Here is a 22,069-nt window from a genome sequence, read left to right as displayed (position 1 = left end):
GTTTTGGGATTGGATGGTGTCACCATTCAATTAGTCTACTAAGCTAGGAGCCTCAGGGTCATGCTCCACAGCCCCTGCTTTTTTTCCCCTACATTCAGCTAGTCACAAACTCTCGTAGATTCTACATCCGTAAATATCTTAATTCTGGTGCCCATTCTTCCTCTCCATTGCTAGTTTCCTAGAACGAGCTCTTATTATCTCTCGCCTGCACTTCACAACAGCTTCACTGGTCTTCTGGTCTCCATTCTCTCTCCCACTGTAGTCCATATTGGACACTGTGGTCAGAGTGATCTTGATATAAAACACATGTGATTATGTCTCTCCTTTGCTTAGAAGCTTCTATTTACCAGTGGTTGCCTTCAGGAGGTAAGTTCATACTCCTTAGCTTGGCATATGAGGAGGTCCTTTACAGTCTTACCACCCCAGCATGTGTGAACTCTCCTTCCTATGCCTCTGTGCCCATGTGCCTTTGCCTTTTCTTCGTGGCCCTTGCCTCATCTCTTCAAGACCAAGCTCATCTTTTTTTTTTTTTTTTTTTTTCCGGTACGCGGGCCTCTCACTGCTGTGGCCTCTCCCGTTGCGGAGCACAGGCTCCGGACGCGCAGGCTCAGCGGCCATGGCTCACAGGCCCAGCCGCTCCGCGGCATGTGGGATCTTCCTGGGCCAGGGCACGAACCTGTGTCCCCTGCATTCGCAGGCGGAGTCTCAACCACTGCACCACCAGGGAAGCCCCAAGCTCATCTTCTCTGAAGCCTTCACAGCCATGCCAGGGAGGGTTAGTTCCTCCACCCTCCTAAATTACAACGAATCATGCCATGTCATAACTGTGAGCTTATAGCCCTTCCTTTTACGAAAGTTTGAGCCCCTCCAGGGCAGGGACCACATGGCTTACTGTCCTCCACCCTAAACTCTCAGCATGGTGCCTGGGACATAGTAGAGGGGCAAAAACATGTGTTGACTGAATGACTCAATGACTGATTTTGTAAAGTAAAAGAGGAAATGCGAGTCGAGGGCTGATAGCATAGTGCTTGACACATACTAAGGACTCAAAAAAATGCTAGCAAGCCACCATGATTAAATTATTGGAGCTTAGTGCTTTTATGTAAACATCTTTTTTTTGCATCCTTCCGCTTGTTTTTTCAACCTAAAACTTTGACCTCAGCTGAAATGTGATTCCATTCATGCAGAATGATGAGGAGAGGATTGTGGAAGAATAAATTCAGCACTTAGGGTCTTGTTTTCTGTTCCTTCTTTCAGGACATCCCCCATGGGGTAGTGCTAGAGCTTCCTCATGAGTTCTTACACAGATCAGGAACAGGTCTAAGGCTGATAAGGACAAAGGTGCCTCTGAAAGGGGCACTGCATCTTCCTCACGGGACTCATTCTATTTTTTGGTTATCACTCATCAAATGGACTGTTTTCTTTGCTGGACGGTAAGCTCCCCCAGGCCAGCATCATGTCTATGTTGCTTTCCAGAAATAAAATTAGAACCAATGGATGACAGTTGTTGGGCATCAGATTTCTGATCAGTGTAAAAGAAGAGGCTCCTCACAATTAGAGGAGGCTGACCATTGTGATAATGAGCTCCCCATAAATGGAGATACCCCCCCCAAAATGGAGATACCCGAGCTAAACTGGATGTTCAGGTGTTGAGGATATTACAGAAGAGATTTCTGCTCTCAGTGGGAGATTGGGTTACAGGTGTGTGATTACTCAGAGCTCATCTCTAAGGGACTGAGCAGGTGTAAGAACTAGATAGAGTTCAAATAGAGGCTGGTGGGTTGATATGGACCAGGGTTATTTAAGAGTGGGTGTCCGTGTGTCAAACAAATGGACCAGAGTTCTTGGATTGTGAAGACTGTTCTCTCAGCATTAGTGTTTGCAAAACCTCAGCTCCCTGTGTTTAATTGAAATTAATGAAGATTATAATGGATACAGTGTAGGACCCCTAAATCATCCATAAGTATGATAATTAGGGTAAAAGTATGAGGCCTTGGACTCTTGCCCTTAGAGTGTGCCTTGAAAAAGTCACCTACTCTCTCCATGACTCTCTTAACACATTTCTTTGTAATATGGCCAATATCACTTGGTCTCCGTGTAACTCAAGAGGAAGAGGAAGACAGAAGGCTAAATAAGGTTAAGGGCTGCCCTTCTATACTTGGGGCAAGGAGTGATTTCTTGGCTACATGTGCTGAGGCCCAGATAGTTACTGGGATCTTACGCATTTGACTAGAACAAGGGTTCATAATCAGGGTTTCACAGATAGGCTTCCTGGATCCAAAAATCTCCTGAAATTGTGTGCAAATTTGTGTGCACATATGCATTTTCCAGGAGAGAAAAGTGCATACTTTTATGGGGTTTTCAGTAGGGCTCTTGACCCCAAAATGTTTAGAACCATTTACCTCCATAGTAACGACCTGCTCCGCAGTCACATTGAAAATATCCCTGGGAGAGGTAACGTTGTGATCGTTTACACGTTAGTGTTAATGAAAAAATCTGAGAGTTTCATAACAGTATTAGGATGAGCTAGCTAGATGGAATGTTCTGGTTTTGTAGGTAAAGAGGGAGCATTTATGCTCAGAGTGAAAAGGGAATTAGGGAAAAATGAAGAAGCTGCGCCCTCTGTCACATTCAACTTCTCTGTCCATCAGATATCTTTGCCCAGAGCAGACCCCAGAACAAAGTCTCGTTTGTCTGAAAGTGCTATGAGTAGCACCGTGCAAGTCTCACGTGGCGCCTGATTTCTGTTCTCAGACTGATTACTTAACACCTCCCAAGGGCGTCTCCAGGATACCTTCGCAGGCGATACCTTCGCACTCCCAGTACCTCTCGGCTCTGGGGAGCCTGCCAAGCGCATCTGCCTTGTCTGGGAGTGTGAGGCTCAGTACCTGGCAGAGAGGGAAAGGCGTGCCCACCAGCCCAGCCATTCCACGCATGGGGGGGTGATGGTATGTGACGACTTCGATGGGTTCAGCACAGAGCCCCGACCCGCGAGTCTCGAGTTCCAGTTTCTGCCATTTCTGAGTTCGCTGACCTGAGGTAGGTCGCCGTCACCTCTGAACCTCAGTTTTCCATCTGTAAAACGAGACGTCTGCAAAACCCCGACCCACCCAGATGCCATCTCCGCGCGAAAGTGCTGCCCCTTTAAGGAGGGCGGGGGGAGCGGAGAAGGTGGCCGCGCCCCCTTCGTCTCCTAGCTGAGCCCTCCAGACCACCTGTCTTCGGCCTCGCCCCGCCCCCTTGGGGAGGGGCGGGGAAGGAAGGCTGAGGGTTTACCTTACGGGGGAGGGCGCGCGGCGCATGCGCACGGCCGGACAGGTCCGCGGCGCACTCACTTCCTGGCATTCCCCCCTCCCCCTCCTCGCCGTTACCCTGTACATCCGGGTCACTTGCCCTCCCAGCTCCGAACCGCCGCTGCCGCTGCCGCTGCCGCCGCCGCCGCCGCCGCCGCCTGGCTCGTCGCGGCTCCGCCACAGGGGCAGGTGCGGAGGGGCTCCCGGTCCGGCTGCCGCCGCTGCCCCGCTCCGGGCCCGGGGCTCCCCCTAGCGCCGCTGAGGAGCCGCCGTCGGGGCTCGAGGAGGGCGGAGGAGCGGGGCTGAGAGAGCCTGGAGGTTCGCGCGTAGGGTGAGTGATTTATTTTTACCATTTCCCCCTCTTCCCTCACAGTTCTCTCTTTCCTGCTCCGCGCGCGACCCCATTTTGGCGGAGAGGCGAGTGCGGTGGGACCGGCGCCGGTGCGGGGCTTTCTCATCCCCTGGCGCGGGGGCCCGCCCCGGCGCTGCGGCTGCCATCTCCGCGGGCGCCCCCGGCCCCTTTCTCCGCGACCCGGGCCCCCGCGGCACTCATTCATTCGGATCTTCCTTTCTTCCGCCGCTTCCTTCCACTCGCACCTCCGCGCGCGTGCTCGCCGCCCCCTCCCGCCCCCGAACCCTGCCGCCGCCCGTGACCTTTGGCTCCCCGGGTTCTTCTCACCACCCCCCGCCCCCGCCCCGCGTCGAGTTCGCCCCCTACCCGCAGCTCCCACCGCCCGTTACTCCTAGCGGCCGCCTTCTCTCCTTCCCTCTCTGCCGGTGCTGGTCCCTAGTCCACACCCCCTTGTCCCTCGGACTCCGCCATGCCTCGCCCGGACACCCGGCCCTCCCGGTCACCCGCCTGGAAGTTGGTGCCCCCATCCCTTCCACCTGTGCGGCCAGACCGTCCACCTTAGGTGCTGCGTTGACCTCTCACTTCGCAGCATTTAAAGTCCAGATTCTCAGTCCTAGGGTGTGGTCTTAGTGTGTTTCCAGAACACACATTTCTAGTCTAATTACCCAAATCCATGACTGTCAAACTGTAGTGGAAGTGGCATTTGGTGTGTGTGTGTGTGTGTGTGTGTTCCGCATGGCTATTCTGCGTCGTACCAAATATCTCCTTTCGCTCTCCCCCCCCACCCCCGGAGGACTATGTATCTATGATGGATTAATTTGCTCTGAATGTAAAATTTGGCGGAAGATTGTTACTTTTTCGATTCCTCCACGTTCCTTCCCGCGCAGTCCCGTGACTGATTTGCAACATTACCTGTTAATACTGTTTGTTGGTGAGACTTTTTCTCGGCTCATCTGTCAACATTAGTTACTGAGTGGCTCCCGGTGTGCCGAATGCTGATGAAATGCCTGAATTCGTGCAGTACCACGAAACGCCATTCTGGATAAGACAGATTTGGGGCATTTGTTTACACTTTTTCCCCCCCTCCTGTGAATTTATTGAGCTTGCCATTTTTTTACTCTTTAATGTTTAATGTAGAGAATGAATATCCATTTATCGATTGTGTGTTCTTACAGTCTTGCCATTTGGAAGACTGGCATTCCAGAGGAGTGTTTTGTATAGCTGAAGGAATTTCAGTCACTTGGGTGTTCAGGGACTTATTGCAAATCATTTTAGACTAATATATCTCAAGAAAAATACACTGATCCTTTTAATTCTTTAATTATACTTAATAGAAACAGAAGCTTTGTCTGAAACAGCTTGATAATTGGGGCTTATTTGATAGCCTGCTTGTAAAGTGTTGCAGTTAACTAAAACTGCCTGATTCAGCATTCACAAAATGAAATGACAGCACTTTTTTTTTTATGTGACATTCATAGTCCATAATAATGAACTGCAAGGAAGGTACTTAGTCCTGAAGTACACTTACCTGCGTATCAGTGTGATACAATTGCTATCAATATTAATAGCTTTTCCTAACAGCCCTTTCTTCTGGGGAGCTAGGTACTAAAATGGTGGTTGGTTGGTTGTCCCCTTTTAGGTTTTGGATGACCGCTTTAAGCACTAAGATTACTTAATTCAGAGTCAATATTGCATTTTTTTGGTAGAGCAATATTGCTAGATAATATATTTTTAAAATTCCTTAAAACTTTAACAGTTATGTAGCTTCTTGAGAGGAAACTCTTGTTTTGTAAAATGTAGGATATATAGTATGAACTCTAGATTATTTGATAGTTGCATCGAGGCTAGATTTTTCTCTCCTAAGAAAATGGTTCAGCAGAGGGAGGCATGATTGGTAAATTGGTCCTAGTCGCCTCAGCAAAAATGCAATTTCAGATGCTGAGTAAAACTCAGTGAATGTAGCTTATTTCTGATAGGTTACAGGTGACATTTAACATCAAATTTAAGATTTATTTCTCTGAACTTTCCCCCCAAAATGGGTAAAAAATTATGTTAGTTAGAGGTCACTCTTGAGATTACTTGACTCATTTGAAGTGGCCATTTACCTTTACTTAGTAAGTAATTGAGCAGTAGAGAGGGATGCTTATTTCATTTAATCCTAGTCTCCATGGGGAAGATATTGTACTGTCACTTATATGAGGTTACTTAACTCATTAAGTATTGATGCACTCAACCGTTAGAGCCTACAATTTGCTCTTTCACTGTTCAAGGAAAACAAAATTATAAAATTTCAAAATATTTAATAATATTGTTAGTGGCTTGCCCACTCTTACTTTTGGTCTCTCCTTTTCTGTTACTACACCAGAGTTTAGCGCAATGCCTGCCTAGTGCACAGTGGATATGCAATAAATGTTTTGACTAATTGAATGAATGGCAGGGTTGCAAAGAGTTTGACTCTTAACATTGTTTTGTAATTATGTGGCAAAAGTTCTGGAGAAAGATGTTGATTCCTCTCAGCTGCAGTTTTCTCAAGTAACTTGTACATTTTGAGAATTGTTATATTTGATTATCATTATAATTATTTATTTATTTATTTGCGGTACGCGGGCCTCTCACTGCTGTGGCCTCTCCCGTTGCGGAGCACAGGCTCTGGATGCGCAGGCTCAGCGGCTATGGCTCACGGGCCCAGCCGCTCCGCGGCACGTGGGGTCTTCCCGGACTGGGGCACGAACCCGTGTCCCCTGCATTGGCAGGCGGACTCTCAACCACTGCGCCACCAGGGAAGCCCTATTTGATTATTTTAAACTGCTTTGAAATCTTTGGGGAGAAAGTAAAGTAGACATTGGTTTGTGTTATGCTTTAGTTCACTGAATAGATTTGTTCACTTAGAATGGGTATTTGATATGTGTATCTTGTCAGCATTCATGAGCAGTGGTCAATTCAGATAATTTCTGTGCATTTAAAGTTTCTAAAAGTCAGCATAAAAATTCTTGAATGTGTGAGCTCATGTTATATTATGATCAGTTCACTAAATTAGGTTAATTTTTCAAGGAGCATTTTTTCATATAGTAGAAATGTAAGGAATAATCCAACGTGGCAATGGTTACTTAACATTTCAGTGGTGATGATGATAATGACATTATTAGTAACTAACACTTACCTAGTGTGTGCTACTTGCCAGGCAAGTGTTGTAAGACATTTAATCTTTACAACACCCTAATGCTAATAGGTGTTAGTATTTCCATTTTACAGACTAGGAAACTAAGGTTAAGTAACAAAAGTGACGCAACTACTAAGTGGTAGATCTGGGTCTTGGCTCTTAATTGTTACGCAGTAATAGTGAACACCTCTGTGCCAAGTTCTCTGTACACATTAAGTTAGTTTTATGACAGCTGTGCAAGGTGTAGGTTAATTCCTAGTTAATTGTTAATTAACATTAGGAAAGTAAGGCGCAAACTGCTTAGGTAACTTGTCCAAGCACACGCCCAAGTAGGATGAGGAAGGCTGGCATTTAAACCCAGGCCTCTGTGACTTGTAGTCTTCCCTAAAATTCTGTTTCAAAGTATTAATTTGAGGTCCTGTATTTTACGTTATATGTTTAGAAGGCATACTTAAAACGGCAAATCTCCAGACTTTTTCACCTGCCACACAGGGTGGATAGTGTTCACTGTTCTTTACTCTCTGAGCATATACAGGATTATAATTTCCTGCTCACTGGCTGTAGCTTCACCCCTTTCACACTCATGCAAGTATATTGGAATGCAAATGAGTGACATTTGTAAAACTATTTAAACAAGGAAATCATTCTAAGAATTTTGATCCTTTAACTATACGCATTTCTTGTGACATGTGCCACTTCCTGATTGTGGTACCATGGGTGAAAATAGCTGTTTACAAAGACATTGGGTGATTTTGTTTAAAAAGAAGACCTAATGCAAAGATGTATTTTTGTAGCTATTTAATTTGAAAAGATGATGTTCTGTGGTACTATTCTGTGCAGCGTTGTGAAGCTTTCAGTCCTGTACAGTTATTTTCTGCCATGCAAGTAATCTCTGCTTGATGTAGTCTAGTTGGTGCATTATGTCTGGTCTATATTAAATTTAAACTGATACACTTTTCACTGTGTCTACATATACTGTGCCTAAAATCCTCCTCCCCGTCATAAATTGGCGTGTTCTCAGATAATCCAAATTACACTGACTACTAAGGTCACACAATTTGAGAAAACGCTGTGAAAAAAAATTATGACGGCTTCCCTGGTGTTGCAGTGGTTGGGAGTCCGCCTGCCGATGCAGGGGACACGGGTTCGTGCCCCGGTCCAGGAAGATCCCACATGCCGCGGAGCGGCTGGGCCCGTGAGCCATGGCCGCTGAGCCTGCGCGTCTGGAGCCTGTGCTCCGCAACGGGAGAGGCCGCAACAGTGAGAGGCCCGCGTACCGCAAAAAAAAAAAAAAAAAAAGACATATTCCCAGATATTATTTTTTGGGGGATTATTTATGCCATTTCTCTGTTCTAAGTGAGGGTAGTGGAGAATTGAAGGCAGTAATTTAAATGAAAACGGAGATTGACTAATTCTTGAAGTGGACTTTTGTAGTTTGTTGACTTGTGCTCTTTTTGTTTTTTTTTTGGCCTTGCCGCATGGCTTGCGGGATCTGAGTTGCCAACCCAGGATCGAATCTGGGCCCTTGGCAGTGAAAGCGCGGAGTCCTAACCACTGGACCACCTGGAAATTCTCAACTTGTCTTATTGATAGATTCTACTTGTAAAATTTTAGTATGTATGGACAAAAACATTGCATTTAAGCCCTGATTTGCTCTTGTCTGATAGTATTGTCAGATCTATAAGATAGGAATAATACTGCCTCTGCTACGTGCCTCATAACACTCTTGTGAAATTTTTGTATTAATTTCAGTGCAACATAATAGGGAAGGATGTGATGCATTTCTAAGTCGAATGATCATTAAAATTCTTTTTTGGTTTTGATCGTTTGTTTTCTTTGACACCTGGCACAATACCTGGTGTATGATTGCCATTAATTACGCAAATAGTTATTGAGCACATAAGCAGGGTTATATAACAGTGAATAAAATGTTAGTGGTTCCTTTTTTTTCAGCAGAAGAAAAGATAGAGAAAAATAGACAGTATGAATTTCGCAGGTACCTAATCTTATTTTATGAGTCAGGATAAATGCCCATGTTGTAATGCCATCTAAATTAAGATCTGAAGAGTGGACCATTAGTCAGTTGGGCAGAAGGAAGAATGCATGCGCATTGGAAGAGGGAGAGGCCAGAACCTGGAGATAAGAGAAGTCCTGTACGTCTTTGAGACGGTTATTGGTTCTGTATGGCAGTAATACAGGTTATAAAAGAGGTGTGGGAAAGAGGTAGACAGTAAGTAAGCTGTAAGACTGGCTGTCTGAGTCATGTTAACAAGTTCAAGTCAGTTTGGACTGAAGGCCAGGGGAAACCATCATAGGACTTTAAAAGGGATGAGAGTGAAATACTCATTCGTCCTTTCAGAAGATTGTTCTGACAGCTGTTAAAGAATGGATTGAAGGTAAACTAAGATTGAATACAGGCGAGCAAGTTAAAAGGCTGTTGCTAAAGTCCAGGAAATAATTGATAGTGATCAGTACTCCTATTGACAATGGAGGGATGATGTTAAGTCTACAAGATGTGATGATTTACTGGATGTGGGCTCCATTGAACCCATAACTTTGTGTCCAGTGGTAGAATAGAGGATGAATTTCCCCCAGAGGGCTCACTACCACTTTTTCATATAAAGTTGAGATGTGGGGCTAAGGCAGTCCAGCTCTGTTTGCAAATATGCGTTTTCAGTGACTCTCCATATTGTTAGTCATTGAGTATGAGTTGATTCACCCCAAAGTAGGAATATCAGACTGGAACTTATGAGGCCTCCATGAGTTAGGCATTCAGTTTCCACGAGAGCCCAGTAGCAAGCTAATAGCTGCTTAACAAAAGGAGCGTGCCTGATAGCTGTGTCAGGGAGGCAAAAGAGTCCAAACCCCAGGGGCACCTACAGGTGGCACCTTTGTCAGAGGCTCCAATCAGTAAAATCGTGAGTCACAGAGACTTGTGACTAAAAATGGTTATGAGGGTTGTGGAGCCCCAAAGGTACTAGCATACTAGCACTTTTCTACATGCAGCCCTTCCTGATCGGGAGAATCCCCTCTGGGACATACAGGAAGGGGAAGTACAACCGTATACCACATAAGTTCCTACTATACATGAGGATGGATGTAGAAGCAACAACAAGAGGACGTTGAATTGGCCCAAAGAGCCCCAGCAATAAGTCACTTCATTTCCCTTCCCAACTGTAAATCCTGCCCAAACCGTATTAGCTGAATCTGATGTCCCTTCTTCTGTGGGACCAGATAGGAGGGTGTCTGTATCCAGGAGAGCCATAAAACTTTGAGTCTCTCTCTAAAGTTTTCTGGACAGCTTCTCAGGGGTATGTATGCCCTTCAGTCCTTCTTGGGGGTCAGGGAGACCTCAGCCCTATCCCTTATTATTTTTCTCTGTAAAGCAGAAGAGTTTGGGGATAGTAGTAGAGAGGGATAGAGAAGAGGGCACCAGGGAGAGAGCAACTCTGTACCAGGAATCAAGGCTTTTGTATTCACTTTTGGTCATTCCGTTGTAATTCAGCCAAAAGAACTTCTAATACTTTTGGACCATCTAAAGCTCTATATTATCAGCAAGGTCTTCATTACTTACATAATCTATTTTAGCTCTAGGGACTCTTTGGCTCAGCAGTCACAGCCTTTCGCCTGGAGACACAATGCATGTTGCCCATCATCATGACACATCCCTTCCTTTGCCAGCCCAGGGGAGAATGAGTAACAGCCAAGTCACCATTTCAATGCCTGATTTTGATCCCACTTCTCACTGCTCAGTTTCCAAACATGAATTCAACTCCTTTCATTAACCGGACAGTGGGGATCCTTATTCCCACCTTCTGTCCACCCACCACCAGGATCACTCTGATTCGTGTGTCTTCTCATTTCTCAGAACTCTGACCTCAGGGGGCCTTTATTCTCTCTCTCCTAGGAAGTCATGGCTATGTCAGTATCCCATTCTTGTTGCCAAAACTGTCCAGAATCATGACGATCTGAGATCTTATCCTACTTTGAAGTGAATAAGTTTCCCTGCCACGTTTTCATGGTTGCTGGTAGAAGACATGAGACTCCTGTGTAAGAGAGGAAGGACAGTTTATTCCTCTCAGTAATAACAGTAGCGAGAGTATCAATCAGCATTTGTAATGGTTTCCTGATCCTCAGGCACCCATAGTGGGTCCATGTTAGTGAAGAGAAGCCCTGCGTTTAGGGAACCCACATCTTTTGTAATGAGCAGTAAGCAAGTCTGTCCTTTGCTCTAGAGGGATACATTATACTGGACAGTAAGCATGCCCATCCTTTGCTCTAGAGGGAGCCACTGTCTTTATCTTTCAAGGCTGTTTGCTGCACGGATGTCCTTGAAAATATAGTTCGAAGGAAAAGGCAGTTGGTACGTCTGCTTGCAACATATTAAAAAGACAGACCTATAGAGAATTGTTTCCCAACATACGTAAATTATACTTCAATAAATCTGATTTTAAAAAGAAGCTGGCATGTAATAAGAACACAATACGTATTATTATTGGTGTTCATGTCCTTGATTTGTTTTTGAGGGCAAACCTCTATGCAATGACTTTCGTGGAATTTTGGGGTTAATTTTCTCCAAGGTAAGTTGCTAACTAATAACATTTACTCAAAAAGTAATGTCTAACATGTTCAGATGCCTTTTGATTTAAAAAAAAGAAATCATATGTGGAATTTCAGGAACATTAAAGTGAAATATGAGAAAACCACCTTGGGTTGCAAGGAATGGGACTACTTTGCTTTTCTTTATATCAAACTACATTGCTCTACTTAAAATTCTGGCAAATTTTAAGAAACAAAACAATGGTAATTAAGTACAGTGTTTTTTTAAGTGAGGCTTCTTTTTCTCTAGATCTTGAGGCAGTATAGATTTAGGGGAGAGGCTAGCATAGTTAGTTGGAGGGAGGTTTAAACTTGCAGTTTTTCATGTTTGTTTTGTTTTTAAGGGGGTAGGGCTCCATTTTATCAACTTGCATTTTCTAAATCCTTTCCAGTTATTTTCTGTAAACAAGCATTATAGACGTATTATTTTGAAAGTGACTTTACTTGCTGAAGATTATGTTTGAACTTCTTTTGACTTAAACATTTAATGTGTTCTTATATTAAGTAAATATATTTATCCAAGTTGTTTTTAAAGGTACAGAGAAGTCAGCTTCATTTATTCCATTCATTTGGCTTAAAGTGTACATGAATTTAGACTTGGAAATGTAAAATAATCTTCTAGTTATGGTGGCACTAGTGCTAAGTTGCTAGTGGGTAAAAGTAGGTTGATGCCTAAAAATGAAAGGCTGAAGCATTTTGGAAATAGTCTTTGATAAGTGGGACTTCCTATATTAAAATGTGAATATAATTAAACTAAAGCTTTTCTTTTTATTTATAGAACAGTATGTTGAAGCAATAGTCAAAATATGTAGCCTGGAGTTGGCAACCCTCTGAAATGGGTGTGCCTAAGTTCCATTATAGTATGTGTCATGGTGACAACTGGCCAGTGTTCTGTCTTTGGTATGTGTCACTGACCCCTTTTTAGTAGTCTATTAGCATATTTAATGTGTGCCTTTTAAGAACTTCGTTTTAGTTGATTTTCAGTGTTTTCTTTATAAGCAACTTAAAAATGGTGTTATCTTGTTTTATTAAAATCAAATTTAACTTTTTAAACCATTCTCAATTTGTCTAGTTTGGATAGGTAGATAGCTTATGCATTTAACTAATTTTTAAAAATGTTTAAGCACTTTGAAATTCCTAGTTGAGGTATACAAGCAGAAATTTTTGTGAAGTCCTTTTACTGCCTCTGGTCTCTCAGACCCCTTCTAGGATTTTATTTGGGCCTCACAAGTGAAAGATGAAAGAACAGTTTTTTAAGAAGTATAACTAGTTTATGGTGTTACAGGAAACTGCCCTCAAGTCATAAAGTAGGGTTAAACAGGCGCTCTAAGACAGTTTATCCCAGGCACGTCTTTCCCCTTGTAGCAAGGTCACATTGCACATCAGGGCTTCTTAACTAATTCATTGTGCCTAAAATCTTTATGTACACTCTCTTCCATCGTCTTCTGTAAAATGGGAACTGTAAGTTACCTTTTCATGAGTTAGTTGAGGTTTCTGGAAAAGACTGCTAGGAACTATTCATTATTTGAATAGTAGTGAATAGATTTAAATATTTAATATGTTCTGGTATTTCATAAATATATTTACCAAGTTATTTTCAAAAGTACCGAGAAGTCAGCTTCATTCATTACATTCATTTGGGTTAAAGCATACGTTGAATTTACCTTCAGTCCCCTTCTCTTTAGGTATAACCTTGCTGGATTCCTATCCAGAGAGTTCTGGAGCAGACTTTGGATAATTCTGCTTTCTTTTTTAGTCTCTGGTATAGGAATATACAAATATGTAATATCCATGTGTGTGTGTTTGTCTTTATATAGCTTTATTCCTGTTATGATCCTGTATAGCCAGATTATATAATTAATATGGAAGAAGCAGGTGACTTCTTTTTTTAATCTTAGTAAAGATGCGGGGCTGTTAGCTAATTTGGTCAAACAGATGTACTCCCATGACTCTGAAGTACTGTACAAAAAAGTAGAAAGTAAAAATCACCTATAGTCCTGATAATGGAGATAAGTGTTACGTGTGCTATTATGATATGCTATTTTAATGTATATTTTCTTTTAACACAGTTTTGTTGTATCACTGGTTTTTAACGTTGGCATCTAGAAGAAACCAATAATTCTGTCAATAAACATAACCATGTGTTAACTACTTTCCTGCTATTGTTTAAAAAAATTTTTTTACTGAAGTATACCTATCATAAAATTCACCCATTTTGTACAATTCCATGATTCTTAGGAAATTTACTGAATTTGAAAATTTACTGAATTTACTGAATCATAATCCAGTTTTGAAACATTACCATCAACCCGATAAGTTCCCTGTTCCCTATTATACTTCATTTTCATCCCTACCCCCAGCCCCAGGTAACCGCTTACAGTAGTTCCCCCTTATCTGTGGTTTCAGCCTGGTCACCCTGGGTCTGAAAATATTCTATCAAAAATTCCAGAAATAAACAATCCATAAGTTTTAAATTGTGTGCTGTTCTGAGTAGCATGATCAAATCTTGTGCCTGTTCCATTCCATCCTGCCTAGGATGTCAGTCATCCCTTTGTCCAGTATATCCTGCTCTTTAGTCACTGAGTAGCCATCTGGGTAATCAGATCGACTGTCATGGGTTCGCAGTGCTTCTGTTCAAGTAACCCTTCTTTAACTTAATAATGGCCCCAACTGCAAGAGTGGTGATGCTAGCAATTTGGATATGCCAAAGGGAAGCTGTTAAGTGCTTCCTTTAAGTGAAAAGGTGAAAGTTCTTGACTTAATAAGGACAGAAAAAAAGTCTTATTCTGAGGTTGCTAAGATCTAAGGTAAGAGCAAATCTGTTTGTGAAATTGTGAAGAAGCAAAAATAAACTTGTGCTTGTTTTGCTGTCACACCTCCAACTGCAGAAGTTATGGCCACAGTGTATAAGTGCTTAGTTAAGATGGAAAAAGTGTTAAATTTGTACAGTGAGATATTGTGAGACCACATTCACGTAACTTTTAAGTATGTTGTTATGATTGTTTTATTTTATTATTAATTGTTGTTAATCTCTTACTGTGCCTAACTTATAAATTAAACTTTATCATAAGTATGTATGTTTAGGGAAAAACATATTATATATAGACAATTGAAAATCTGTGTATAACTTTACAGTCTGCCCTCTGTAGCTGCAGTTCTGCATTCTCAGGTTCAGCCAACCTCATCATGTAGTACTTACTCTATTGCATATTTATTGAAAAAAAGTCCACGTGTAAGTGGACCTGTGCAGTTCAAACCCATGTTATTCAAGGGTCAAGTGTATACCAATAATTCGTTCCTTTTTATTGCTGAGTAGTATTCCATTATATGGATATACTACATTTTGTTTATCCATTTACCAGTTGATGGACATTTGGATCGTCTCTTTTTAAAAAAATATTTATTTATTTATTTGGCTGTGTCGGGTCTTAGTTGCGGTGCGCGGGCTGTTCGTTGTGCCGCGCGGGCTTCCTTCTAGTTGTGGCATTCAGGCTTAGTAGTTGCAGCGTGCAGGCTTAGTTGCCACGTTGCATATGGGATCTTAGTTCCCTGACCAGGGATCAGACCCGTGTCCCCTGAATTGGAAGGTGGATTCTTAACCACTGGACCACCAGGAAAGTCCTTGTTTCTACTTTTTGGCTATTGAGAATTATGCTGCTTTGCACATTTGTGCAGCCATATGTTTTCATGTCTTTTGGGTAGATGCCTAGGAATGGAATTGCTGGGTCATGGTAAATTTATGTTTAATTTTTTAAAAACCTGCTGTTGTCCAGACTACCATATGAGGATTTCAGTTTCTTCAAATCCTCCCAACACTTGTCATTGTCTTTTTGGATTATAACAATTTTATTTATTTAGTTAGTTATTTTTATAAATTTATTTATTTTATCTTTGGCTGCGTTGGGTCTTCATTGCTGTGTGTGGGCTTTCTCTAGTTGCGGTGAGCGGGGGCTACTCTTCGTTGCGGTGAGCGGGGGTTACTCTTCGTTGCGGTGTGCGGGCTTCTCATTGCGGTGGCTTCTCTTGTTGTGGAGCATGGGCTCTAGGCGCGTAGTCTTCAGTAGTTGTGGCACGCAGGCTCAGTAGTTGTGGCTCGCGGGCTCTAGAGTGCAGGCTCGGTAGTTGTGGCAAATGGGCTTAGTTGCTCCACAGCATGTGGGATCTTCCCGGACCAGGGCTTGAACCCGTGTCCCCTGCATTGGGAGGCAGGTTCTTAACCATCGCGCCACCAGGGAAGTACCTGGATTATAACAATTTTAGTTGGTGTGAAGTGATATATTACTGTGGTTGGAATTTATATTTCCTTAATGACTGATGACTAATGATGCTGAATATCTTTTAAAGCCATTTTTATATCTTTTTCGGTGAGATGTTTTTCAAATCTTTTGCCCATTTTTTATTGGGTTGTCTATTTCTGAGTCATGAGAGTTCTTTTATATAGTCTGGATCCAAGTTCCTTATTAGATACATGATTTGCAAATATTTTCCCCCAGTCAATGGCTTATCTTTTTATTTTCTTAATGGTCTCTTTTGAGTTGCAAGGTTTTTGAATTCTGATGGAGTCCAGTTTATCTTTTTTTCTTTTGTGTTTAGGATCGTGTTTTTGGTGCTGTGTCCAAGAAATCTTTGCCCAACTCAGGGTCCTGAGATTTACTCCTATGTTTCCTTCTAAAAGATTTACAGTTTTAGCTCTTACGTTTAGGTCTTTGATCCATTTTTAATTAACTTTTGTATATAGTGTGAAGTAAAATTTAAGTTCATCTTTTTGTATATCAATATCCAGGTGTCTCAGTACCATTTATTGAAAGAGACTGTCCTTTCCCCTATTGAATTGCCTTGGTTTTTTTTTTTTTTTTTTTTTTTTTTTTTTTGCGGTACGCTGGCCTCTCACTGTTGTGGCCTCTCCCGTTGCGGAGCACAGGCTCCGGACGCGCAGGCTCAGCAGCCATGGCTCACGGGCCCAGCCGCTCCGCGGCATGTGGGATCTTCCCGGACCGGGGCACGAACCCGTGTCCCCTGCGTCGGCAGACGGACTCTCAACCAGTGCGCCACCAGGGAAGCCTGCCTTGGTATTTTTGATTGATATTGATTGTTGATAATCAGTTGACCATAGATATATGGGTTTATTTCTGGACTCTCATTTCTGTTTCATTGGTCTACATATCTGTCGTTCTGCCAGTACCAAGTACTTTGATTACTGTTGCTTTTCATACCATATTGTAATAAAGCAAAGAGCATTCTTCTTTTCTTGTAAAAATATGTACTCATATTCATAAAAATTGAAACAATATAGAAAAGTAAAAAGCAAAAATCACCATCTAAGTAGTCACTGTTTTGGTGAACATGTTTCCAGACGTCTCTGCACATATATGCATGTTGTATGAGTGCACACACACCCTCCACAGTTATACATAAAGACACGTCAGTATTTGCCCACGCTCCTTGTTCTTGTGTACTTTTTGAGTGAATGCATCTGTTGTCAGCTTTGAGAGAACTGATTGTTTTTCTTTCTTCGGGCGCTTTTGTAATTCTGTGAGTTTTTACTGACACAAACTTGTGAGAAGAGTGAAGATTCTTTGGACTGAGAACTATGAATGCTGTTTTCTTGGTAGCATGTTAAATGGAATTTATTTCTCACTTCATCTGCTGAAACATGGCTTTAAAACAAAATTTTAAATGTGTGCTCCGTGAATGGATGGCAAATTATATGTGAAACTTTAACAAAATTAATCCCCAAATCCAGTTTTAAACATTTAAAGTTTTGGGACTTCCTTGGTAGTGCAGTGGTTAAGAATCCGCCTGCCAGTGCAGGGGACACGGGTTTGAGCCCTGGTCTGGGAAGATCCCACATGCCACAGAGCAACTAAGCCCGTGCGCCACAGCTACTGAGCCTGTGCTCTAGAGCCCGAGAGCCACAACTACTGAGCCCGTGTGCCACAACTAATGAAGCCTGCGCGCCTAGAGCCCGTGCTCCGCAACGAGAAGCCACTGCAATGAGAAGCCCAAGCACCGCAACGAAGAGTAGCCCCCGCTCGCCGCAACTAGAGAAAGCCCGCACACAGCAACAAAGGCCCAATGTAGCCAAAAATAAATGAAATTTTATGAATAATTAAATGAATAATTCATCCATTTAATTATTATTCATAATTATTATAAATGAACAATTTTTTAAAACCCAAACGTTTCAAGTTCCCATAAATCTCCTCTTGAGTATTAGATAAACTTTTTGGCAGTTGTGACAATGAGTGTGGAGCCAATAAATATATATGTATGGGTAGTAATAGTTTTATTTGCAGTCAGATGGGGACTGATCCCTGCTGCAAGCTTGGTTTTTACCATGTTATGAAGGAATAGCATATTTGCTCTTTTGTGCTTTGTGAATTCAACCTCCTCGCCTTGGTGAAGATGGATCCTGAGATACTTTGAGTAGCCATTGTGGAGCTGTGACCAGACTCATGTGAGTGTAGGTCAAATTACATGATCAGAAACTTCTCCGACATTCACATTTTTCTTGCAGTATGATTTTATATGATGAATACATGGTTTAAAACCACATTTAGAGGTGTAGCAGATATAGGAGACCATACAGATTATGCTTAATTTAAAAAGATTGAAGTTTAATTTCTGGCAGTGGGGATTTTGACTTTGGGGAGTGACAGAGAGAGACAAGTTTCAGAAAGCTACCTGCACATTGGTTCAGTGGAAATTTGGTGTTTGAAAATGGCATGCTTAGATTGTGTGGAAAAATGGATTGCTCAATGAAATTATATAAATGAGGTGTTTTCGTTCACGATTTTAAAAAGTTAAAACTTGAAATAGGAAATTTTCAGATGACAAATGGACTCTACAGAATGGAAAGCAGTTAGCAGTGGCTAACTCTGGTGGGATTATGGATTTTTCTTCCCACTTTTGGTGGAAGCTTTAGAAAAAGTGTTAAGTATATTATGTAATAAGATGTTAAAATGGAACTCTTACTCTGAGTTTAGCCCTCAGTCAGTAGATGCACAATTCTGAGATGAGTTGTAAGAACGCCATTCAGGTCTTGCAAAAGAAAGAGCCAGAAAATGGATCTTGTGACTTCTAACACCTGCCCCATCTGTTGGTATAAAAAGATTCAGGAAGTTGGAAATTAGCAGAGTTTTTGAACTGAGTTGTTGGTATGCTAGGAGTTTCTTCTAATATCCCTCCCAGTCTGGTGCCCCGCCCCCAAGTACAGGCAGTGACTTGGACAGCTTACTCTGCGATTGGTTCAGTTTTGGGGGACACAGTGGGTTGATGTCTGTCTCACCCATGCCTGGGCGAAGGAGACGTTGTCTGCCCTGGCAGCTCAGGAAAACGAAGACCCTTTGTGGGTTAGTGTTCTTTGGGGCAAGGGGTACGTGTTTCCTGTGGACCTTATGAGGGCCACTAGTGAGAGGAAGCCCATAGGAGCAGGGTGGTATGGGGCGGAGTGGGGAGGAATAAACAGCTGGATTCCCAGAGGAGATGCATTGTTCTCCATCAAGGGAATTTCAATGAGAGATCTCAAAGGGCTGGGGTGGGTGAGAGCTTCCCAGGACCCTGAAAGCAGTTCCTGACAGATCGGCTTTATGCGTTTTTGAGCTAAGAGGGTGCCCATGTCCTGCAGAGACGCTTAATTGACCACCCTGGGTTACTAAGGTGGAACGGAGAGGGGTAAAGCACAGTCCTCTAATACTGCCTAAGCTGCTAGCCTGCATAGGGGAGAAGCTGTAACATTGAATGAAAAATTTTGACAGTTGTACTAAACTGGATCTATCAATTTGTAAACTCAGATAGTTTTTATAATTTGAAAATGACCAAAGTCATAGGCTTGCCGAAATAAAAGTTCAGGGACATTAACTGTCACCAAAGAATAACTTTAAAGGACAGCAGTGAACAAAAAGTTGCTTTATGGTTACATCCCACAGGTTCTGCTTATTCAGGGTAATGGTTACTATTGTTTTTCTAATAAGAAAAATATCAATGAAAACAAATTTTTACGAGAAGAATGTGCCCATTGAGGCATTTTGTTGTGGATAAAATGACATCAGCTTTGGGACCAGGCAGATCTGTGCTTGAGTCACCCCTTGTTAGCACTGACATGAGGTAAGTAAACCAATTTTTGAGGTTAATTTTCCTCATTTACTTTTTATAAAAAGGGTAACATCACCTGCTTTCTAGTGTTTTACAGAGAGGTTATGGTCTACAGCAAAATGTGTGGCACACAGTAGGTATTCACCAGTACCAATAGCCCCCTTTCCTCATTGAAGCAGATGTTTCCTATAGTTCTAAAGGTTCTTACTCCCCTTAACATGTGTTTTACTTCCTCTAAATGTATTTCTTTAAAATACAAAACGGATTAGGGGATTTATAGGACTACAGGATACTACTATCAAGGATGTAAGAAGTGTTAGCTTTTAGTATAGCTAAAAATTCACTTTTGACTTGAATTGTGAAAGGTTTTCAGAAACAATGAAAAGTAGTTTTACTTATGTGTTGGTTTTTAGTGAGGAAGCATGTGAAATAGGGGTCTAAAGAAAAGGTAGACCCAGGTGGAGAATCTTTTCATTACTGTTCTTGGAGCAATTTATAAAGAAAAATGAAGGCATCCTACCCCAGAGAGAACACTTTGTAAAAACCGGTATCATTCTAGTGTTATTTTCTCAAAACATGCTTCAGTGTTTAATTTTTCTGGAAAGCTTTTTTAGTTTTTTATTTGATTGATACAGTTTAAAATGATCTTGGTATTTTGTCATCGCTTCTGGATGTTCTCTTATACTTTTTTTAATGTTCAAATTTTATACTTTGGAACTTCAAGTGTTAGTTTTAGTGATACAGTCACCTCTTAAATGTCTCAAAAAGCTGATTTATGTCATCTTTAATTTCATAGTATTTTCATACTCTGCACCTGAGTTACATTTGTAACATAGTTAAGTTTTGCTTATTTGTAGGAATGGCTTTAAATCAGGAAGGAAATTATAATTAGCTTTGTATTTGAGCCCAGAATATTCTTTATAATTAATTCAAACATCTTTGGTTGCAACTTGCAGAAATTGACAGGGTGATTTGGATAGAAAAGGAATTTATTGGGAGGCTGGCAAGTAAGCTCACAAAATTGGTGCAGAGACTAGGAATTCAGGCTCCAGAAACTGAGCAGTAACCAAAGGGGAGGGCAAGCATCAGGAAAACACAGTCCAGGTTATATATAGTCTGGTTAGGACACTGGCACTGGTCTTTTGTTGCTGCCACTGTGAATGATTTCTCAAGAATCCCTGGTCTTTGGATCATTTTCTCAAAATAAGAAGTCGTAGGGGTGGAGGTGCAGTATTTGTGGGCTGACCTTCCATGACCTCTACTCTTGTACTCCATCCACCCTCCGTGTATTTTTCATTTGGAGGCCCTTGACCTGGCGCATTTAACATGGCCGAAATGGAACGCCTGCTTTTTTTTTGGTAACCTCATACCTGCTCCTTCCAATCCAGGCAGGTTGTCTTAGAAGTTATTCCATAATTTGGATTTGTCTGTTTTATGTCTCCTTGTAAATAGATTCAGGCTAAACATATTTGACAGGTATTTTACATAGGATATTATTGAGGATGTCCCATTGTATCACATCAGGAGGCATGCAATGTCTGTCACGTTTCTTGATGATACTAAGTTTGATCCCTCATTTGAGGCGGTGCCTGCCAGATCTTTCCCTTGTAAAGGCACATTTAAAATTTTAGATTTATTTTTAAATTATGTGATTTATTTTAAAATCATATCTTGTTCATTTTTTTATATAGGTAAAAATTACTGATGATATGAAGGTATTCATAACAGCAGTTGAAGTATTGCAGTGATACATTCCTTTGGTTTGTGGATGTTCATCTGTTAAATCATGTAAACTAAGTCTGTAAAATAAAGATAGCACAATATTAGTTTTTTCTCTACATAGGTTGGAGAAGTTTTAATTTATTGATTTGCCTTATATTCTTGTGTTTATACTAATGTTTAAGAATAACACTCATACACTATTTTGAGCATGTAGCACAAAATGGTATGTGTACATGTTGACAGTAATTTCAGGAAATGACAGTCCCTTCTTAGTACATAAGAGGCAGCATTAGGTAATATACATATGTATGCCAAAAATCTGGAAATACTGCTTATTTTCCACTTGTATATCTCTGTAAAACCTCTTAAAGTTAGGAAAAGCAAAGTTCCATTAAAGAATTACCAGCTCTTTTGAGAAATTAAATTAACCTATATGATGTGATGTTTTTGTAGTTGTTTTTGTTGATGTTTTGTATCTGTTGAACCCATTAGATACCATGTGGCTACTTTCATTCTTAAGAAAAAAGCCTGTAGGATATGTAAGTTTGTTTTTAAAGAGGAGAAGATAGACACACAAAAAATCGATTTTATCCCAAGATGTGTAGCTTTTTTGGACAGTGTTTTAAAGATAAAGCTTTAACACACACACGTGCGCACACACACACAACACACACACACACTTTGGTCATTAAAGAATAATTTTTAGAGTAGTACGTGTTTTTTTCCTATCTGTTTATTCCAGTTTTATTGAGGAGTGATTGACATACATCACCGCATAAGTTTAAGGCACACAGCATGATGGTTTGATTTCCATATATTGTGAAATGATTACCACGATGAGTACATGTC

General features: G+C 41.5%; 1 protein-coding gene across 11 annotated transcripts in view; it reads left to right on the top strand.

Moving 5' to 3' along the window:
* The window catches only part of CYRIB (CYFIP related Rac1 interactor B), a 153,583-nt gene that overhangs the window by 62,018 nt on the left and 69,496 nt on the right, over positions 1-22,069 (top strand). For 3 of the 11 annotated variants that reach the window (XM_030875796.3, XM_030875802.3, XM_060287092.2), the window contains exon 1: positions 3,442-3,624. The exons of the other annotated variants lie outside the window; for them this stretch is intronic. The gene's annotated coding sequence lies outside the window, so the exon portion shown is untranslated. Of the gene's footprint in view, positions 1-3,441; positions 3,625-22,069 lie in introns of those variants that run through there. 11 annotated transcript variants of the gene reach the window in all.

The sequence above is a fragment of the Globicephala melas genome, chromosome 17 (genome assembly GCF_963455315.2).
Source record: "Globicephala melas chromosome 17, mGloMel1.2, whole genome shotgun sequence".
In the NCBI taxonomy this organism is placed as follows: domain Eukaryota; kingdom Metazoa; phylum Chordata; class Mammalia; order Artiodactyla; family Delphinidae; genus Globicephala; species Globicephala melas.
This window is presented reverse-complemented; position numbering and strand designations above follow the sequence as displayed.